This window comes from Symphalangus syndactylus, chromosome 14 (genome assembly GCF_028878055.3).
Source record: "Symphalangus syndactylus isolate Jambi chromosome 14, NHGRI_mSymSyn1-v2.1_pri, whole genome shotgun sequence".
Classification (NCBI taxonomy): Eukaryota; Metazoa; Chordata; class Mammalia; order Primates; family Hylobatidae; genus Symphalangus; species Symphalangus syndactylus.
In genome coordinates this window covers 3,412,580-3,419,383 of record NC_072436.2, presented here as the reverse complement: position 1 = coordinate 3,419,383, position 6,804 = coordinate 3,412,580, and positions in this window count along the sequence as shown.

Sequence of the window (6,804 nt, the reverse complement as noted above, 5' to 3'; positions counted from 1 at the left end):
GTCTGTAGAAAATGCAAGTGGAGATTCGTAGCGCTAAGTGGGTAATAGTGGAAAAAAGAATATGTTCAAATATAAACTACACAGAAGCATTGTATGAAACTTCTTTCTGTTCTGTGCATTCAACTAACAGAGATGAACCTTACTTTTGATTGAGCCGTTCTGAAACACTCTTTCTGTAGAAACTGCAATTGGACATTCTGAGCGCTAAGAGGCCTATATTGGGAAAAGGAATGTCTACAAATAAAAACTACACAGAAGAATTGTGTGAAACTTCTTTCTGTTCTGTTTGTTCAACTAAAAGAGTTGAACCTTAGTTTTGATTGAGCCGTTCTGAAACACTCTTTCTGTAGAAAATGCAAGTAGAGATTCGGAGCGCTAAGAGGGTAATAGTGGAAAAAGGAATGTCTCCAAATATAAACTACACGGAATCATTCGGTGAAACTTCTTTCTGATCTGTGCATTCAGCTAACAGAGTTAAACCATACTTTTGATTGAGCAGATCTGAACACTCTTTCTGTAGAAAATGCAACTGGACATTTGGAGCGCTAAGAGAGTAGTAGTGGAAAAAGGAATATATTCAAATATAAACTACACAGAAGCATTCTGTGAAACTTCTTTCTGACCTGAGCATTCAGCTAACAGAGTTAAACCATACTTTTGATTGAGCAGTTTTGAAACACTCTGTCTGTAGAAAATGCAACTGGACATTCGTAGCGCTAAGTGGGTAATAGTGGAAAAAAGAATATGTTCAAATATAAACTACACAGAAGCATTGTATGAAACTTCTTTCTGTTCTGTGCATTCAACTAACAGAGTTGAACCTTACATTTGATTGAGCCTTTCTGAAACACTCTTTCTGTAGAAACTGCAATTGGACATTCTGAGCGCTAAGAGGCCTCTATTGGGAAAAATAATATCTTCAAATAAAAACTACACAGAAGCATTGTGTGAAACTTATTTCTGATATGTTCATTAAGCTAACAGAGTTAAACCATACTTTTGATTGCGCAGTTCTGAACACTCTTTCTGTAGAAAATGCAAGTGGACATTCGGAGCGCTAAGAGGGTAATAGTGGAAAAAGTAATATATTCAAATATAAACTACACAGTAGCATTCTGTGAAACTTCTTTCTGTTCTGTGCATTCAACTAACAGAGTTGAACCTTACTTTTGATTGAGCCGTTCTGAAACACTCTTTCTGTAGAAAATGCAATTGGACATGCTAAGCGCTAAGAGGCCTACATTGGGAAAAATAATATCTTCAAATAAAAACTACACAGATGCATTCTGTGAAACTTATTTCTGATCTGTAAATTCAGTTAACAGAGATAAAACATATTTTTGATTGAGCAGTTATGAAACACTCTTTTTGTAGAAAATGCAAGTGGAGATTCGGAGCGCTAAGAGGGTACTAGTGGAAAAAGGAATGTCTTCAAATATAAACTACACAGAATCATTCGGTGAAACTTCTTTCTGATCTGTGCATTCAGCTAACAGAGTTAAACCATACTTTTGATTGAGCAGATCTGAACACTCTTTCTGTAGAAAATGCAACTGGACATTTGGAGCGCTAAGAGCGTAGTAGTGGAAAAAGTAATATATTCAAATATAAACTACACAGAAGCATTCTGTGAAACTTCTTTCTGATCTGAGCATTCAGCTAACAGAGTTAAACCATACTTTTGATTGAGCAGTTTTGAAACACTCTGTCTGTAGAAAATGCAAGTGGAGATTCGTAGCGCTAAGTGGGTAATAGTGGAAAAAAGAATATGTTCAAATATAAACTACACAGAAGCATTGTATGAAACTTCTTTCTGTTCTGTGCATTCAACTAACAGAGTTGAACCTTACTTTTGATTGAGCCGTTCTGAAACACTCTTTCTGTAGAAACTGCAATTGGACATTCTGAGCGCTAAGAGGCCTATATTGGGAAAAGGAATGTCTACAAATAAAAACTACACAGAAGAATTGTGTGAAACTTCTTTCTGTTCTGTTTGTTCAACTAAAAGAGTTGAACCTTAGTTTTGATTGAGCCGTTCTGAAACACTCTTTCTGTAGAAAATGCAAGTAGAGATTCGGAGCGCTAAGAGGGTAATAGTGGAAAAAGGAATGTCTCCAAATATAAACTACACGGAATCATTCGGTGAAACTTCTTTCTGATCTGTGCATTCAGCTAACAGAGTTAAACCATACTTTTGATTGAGCAGATCTGAACACTCTTTCTGTAGAAAATGCAACTGGACATTTGGAGCGCTAAGAGAGTAGTAGTGGAAAAAGGAATATATTCAAATATAAACTACACAGAAGCATTCTGTGAAACTTCTTTCTGATCTGAGCATTCAGCTAACAGAGTTAAACCATACTTTTGATTGAGCAGTTTTGAAACACTCTGTCTGTAGAAAATGCAACTGGACATTCGTAGCGCTAAGTGGGTAATAGTGGAAAAAAGAATATGTTCAAATACAAACTACACAGAAGCATTGTATGAAACTTCTTTCTTTTCTGTGCATTCAACTAACAGAGTTGAACCTTACTTTTGATTGAGCCATTCTGAAACACTCTTTCTGTAGAAACTGCAATTGGACATTCTGAGCGCTAAGAGGCCTCTATTGGGAAAAATAATATCTTCAAATAAAAACTACACAGAAGCATTGTGTGAAACTTATTTCTGATATGTTCATTAAGCTAACAGAGTTAAACCATACTTTTGATTGCGCAGTTCTGAACACTCTTTCTGTAGAAAATGCAAGTGGACATTCGGAGCGCTAAGAGGGTAATAGTGGAAAAAGGAATATATTCAAATATAAACTACACAGTAGCATTCTGTGAAACTTCTTTCTGTTCTGTGCATTCAACTAACAGAGTTGAACCTTACTTTTGATTGAGCCGTTCTGAAACACTCTTTCTGTAGAAACTGCAATTGGACATGCTAAGCGCTAAGAGGCCTACATTGGGAAAAAGAATATCTTCAAATAAAAACTACACAGATGCATTCTGTGAAACTTATTTCTGATCTGTAAATTCAGTTAACAGAGATAAAACATATTTTTGATTGAGCAGTTATGAAACACTCTTTTTGTAGAAAATGCAAGTGGAGATTCGGAGCGCAAAGGGGGTACTAGTGGAAAAAGGAATGTCTTCAAATATAAACTACACAGAATCATTCGGTGAAACTTCTTTCTGATCTGTGCATTCAGCTAACAGAGTTAAACCATACTGTTGATTGAGCAGATCTGAACACTCTTTCTGTAGAAAATGCAACTGGACATTTGGAGCGCTAAGAGCGTAGTAGTGGAAAAAGGAATATATTCAAATATAAACTACACAGAAGCATTCTGTGAAACTTCTTTCTGATCTGAGCATTCAGCTAACAGAGTTAAACCATACTTTTGATTGAGCAGTTTTGAAACACTCTGTCTGTAGAAAATGCAACTGGACATTCGTAGCACTAAGTGGGTAACAGTGGAAGAAAGAATATGTTCAAATATAAACTACACAGAAGCATTGTATGAAACTTCTTTCTGTTCTGTGCATTCAACTAACAGAGTTGAACCTTACTTTTGATTGAGCCGTTCTGAAACACTCTTTCTGTAGAAACTGCAATTGGACATTCTGAGCGCTAAGAGGCCTATATTGGGAAAAAGAATGTCTACAAATAAAAACTACACAGAAGAATTGTGTGAAACTTCTTTCTGTTCTGTTTGTTCAACTAAAAGAGTTGAACCTTAGATTTGATTGAGCCGTTCTGAAACACTCTTTCTGTAGAAAATGCAAGTGGAGATTCGGAGCGCTAAGAGGGTAATAGTGGAAAAAGGAATGTCTCCAAATATAAACTACACAGAATCATTCTGTGAAACTTCTTTCTGATCTGTGCATTCAGCTAACAGAGTTAAACCATACTTTTGATTGAGCAGATCTGAACACTCTTTCTGTAGAAAATGCAACTGGACATTTGGAGCGCTAAGAGAGTAGTAGTGGAAAAAGGAATATATTCAAATATAAACTACACAGAAGCATTCTGTGAAACTTCTTTCTGATCTGAGCATTCAGCTAACAGAGTTAAACCATACTTTTGATTGAGCAGTTTTGAAACACTCTGTCTGTAGGAAATGCAAGTGGAGATTCGTAGCGCTAAGTGGGTAATAGTGGAAAAAAGAATATGTTCAAATATAAACTACACAGAAGCATTGTATGAAACTTATTTCTGTTCTGTGCATTCAACTAACAGAGTTGAACCTTACTTTTGATTGAGCCTTTCTGAAACACTCTTTCTGTAGAAACTGCAATTGGACATTCTGAGCGCTAAGAGGCCTCTATTGGGAAAAATAATATCTTCAAATAAAAACTACACAGAAGCATTGTGTGAAACTTATTTCTGATATGTTCATTAAGCTAACAGAGTTAAACCATACTTTTGATTGCGCAGTTCTGAACACTCTTTCTGTAGAAAATGCAAGTGGACATTCGGAGCGCTAAGAGGGTAATAGTGGAAAAAGGAATATATTCAAATATAAACTACACAGTAGCATTCTGTGAAACTTCTTTCTGTTCTGTGCATTCAACTAACAGAGTTGAACCTTACTTTTGATTGAGCCGTTCTGAAACACTCTTTCTGTAGAAACTGCAATTGGACATGCTAAGCGCTAAGAGGCCTACATTGGGAAAAAGAATATCTTCAAATAAAAACTACACAGATGCATTCTGTGAAACTTATTTCTGATCTGTAAATTCAGTTAACAGAGATAAAACATATTTTTGATTGAGCAGTTATGAAACACTCTTTTTGTAGAAAATGCAAGTGGAGATTCGGAGCGCTAAGAGGGTACTAGTGGAAAAAGGAATGTCTTCAAATATAAACTACACAGAATCATTCGGTGAAACTTCTTTCTGATCTGTGCATTCAGCTAACAGAGTTAAACCATACTTTTGATTGAGCAGATCTGAACACTCTTTCTGTAGAAAATGCAACTGGACATTTGGTGCGCTAAGAGCGTAGTAGTGGAAAAAGTAATATATTCAAATATAAACTACACAGAAGCATTCTGTGAAACTTCTTTCTGATCTGAGCATTCAGCTAACAGAGTTAAACCATACTTTTGATTGAGCAGTTTTGAAACACTCTGTCTGTAGAAAATGCAAGTGGAGATTCGTAGCGCTAAGTGGGTAATAGTGGAAAAAAGAATATGTTCAAATATAAACTACACAGAAGCATTGTATGAAACTTCTTTCTGTTCTGTGCATTCAACTAACAGAGTTGAACCTTACTTTTGATTGAGCCGTTCTGAAACACTCTTTCTGTAGAAACTGCAATTGGACATTCTGAGCGCTAAGAGGCCTATATTGGGAAAAGGAATGTCTACAAATAAAAACTACACAGAAGAATTGTGTGAAACTTCTTTCTGTTCTGTTTGTTCAACTAAAAGAGTTGAACCTTAGTTTTGATTGAGCCGTTCTGAAACACTCTTTCTGTAGAAAATGCAAGTAGAGATTCGGAGCGCTAAGAGTGTAATAGTGGAAAAAGGAATGTCTCCAAATATAAACTACTCGGAATCATTCGGTGAAACTTCTTTCTGATCTGTGCATTCAGCTAACAGAGTTAAACCATACTTTTGATTGAGCAGATCTGAACACTCTTTCTGTAGAAAATGCAACTGGACATTTGGAGCGCTAAGAGAGTAGTAGTGGAAAAAGGAATATATTCAAATATAAACTACACAGAAGCATTCTGTGAAACTTCTTTCTGATCTGAGCATTCAGCTAACAGAGTTAAACCATACTTTTGATTGAGCAGTTTTGAAACACTCTGTCTGTAGAAAATGCAACTGGACATTCGTAGCGCTAAGTGGGTAATAGTGGAAAAAAGAATATGTTCAAATATAAACTACACAGAAGCATTGTATGAAACTTCTTTCTGTTCTGTGCATTCAACTAACAGAGTTGAACCTTACTTTTGATTGAGCCTTTCTGAAACACTCTTTCTGTAGAAACTGCAATTGGACATTCTGAGCGCTAAGAGGCCTCTATTGGGAAAAATAATATCTTCAAATAAAAACTACACAGAAGCATTGTGTGAAACTTATTTCTGATATGTTCATTAAGCTAACAGAGTTAAACCATACTTTTGATTGCGCAGTTCTGAACACTCTTTCTGTAGAAAATGCAAGTGGACATTCGGAGCGCTAAGAGGGTAATAGTGGAAAAAGGAATATATTCAAATATAAACTACACAGTAGCATTCTGTGAAACTTCTTTCTGTTCTGTGCATTCAACTAACAGAGTTGAACCTTACTTTTGATTGAGCCGTTCTGAAACACTCTTTCTGTAGAAACTGCAATTGGACATGCTAAGCGCTAAGAGGCCTACATTGGGAAAAAGAATATCTTCAAATAAAAACTACACAGATGCATTCTGTGAAACTTATTTCTGATCTGTAAATTCAGTTAACAGAGATAAAACATATTTTTGATTGAGCAGTTATGAAACACTCTTTTTGTAGAAAATGCAAGTGGAGATTCGGAGCGCTAAGAGGGTACTAGTGGAAAAAGGAATGTCTTCAAATATAAACTACACAGAATCATTCGGTGAAACTTCTTTCTGATCTGTGCATTCAGCTAACAGAGTTAAACCATACTGTTGATTGAGCAGATCTGAACACTCTTTCTGTAGAAAATGCAACTGGACATTTGGAGCGCTAAGAGCGTAGTAGTGGAAAAAGGAATATATTCAAATATAAACTACACAGAAGCATTCTGTGAAACTTCTTTCTGATCTGAGCATTCAGCTAACAGAGTTAAACCATACTTTT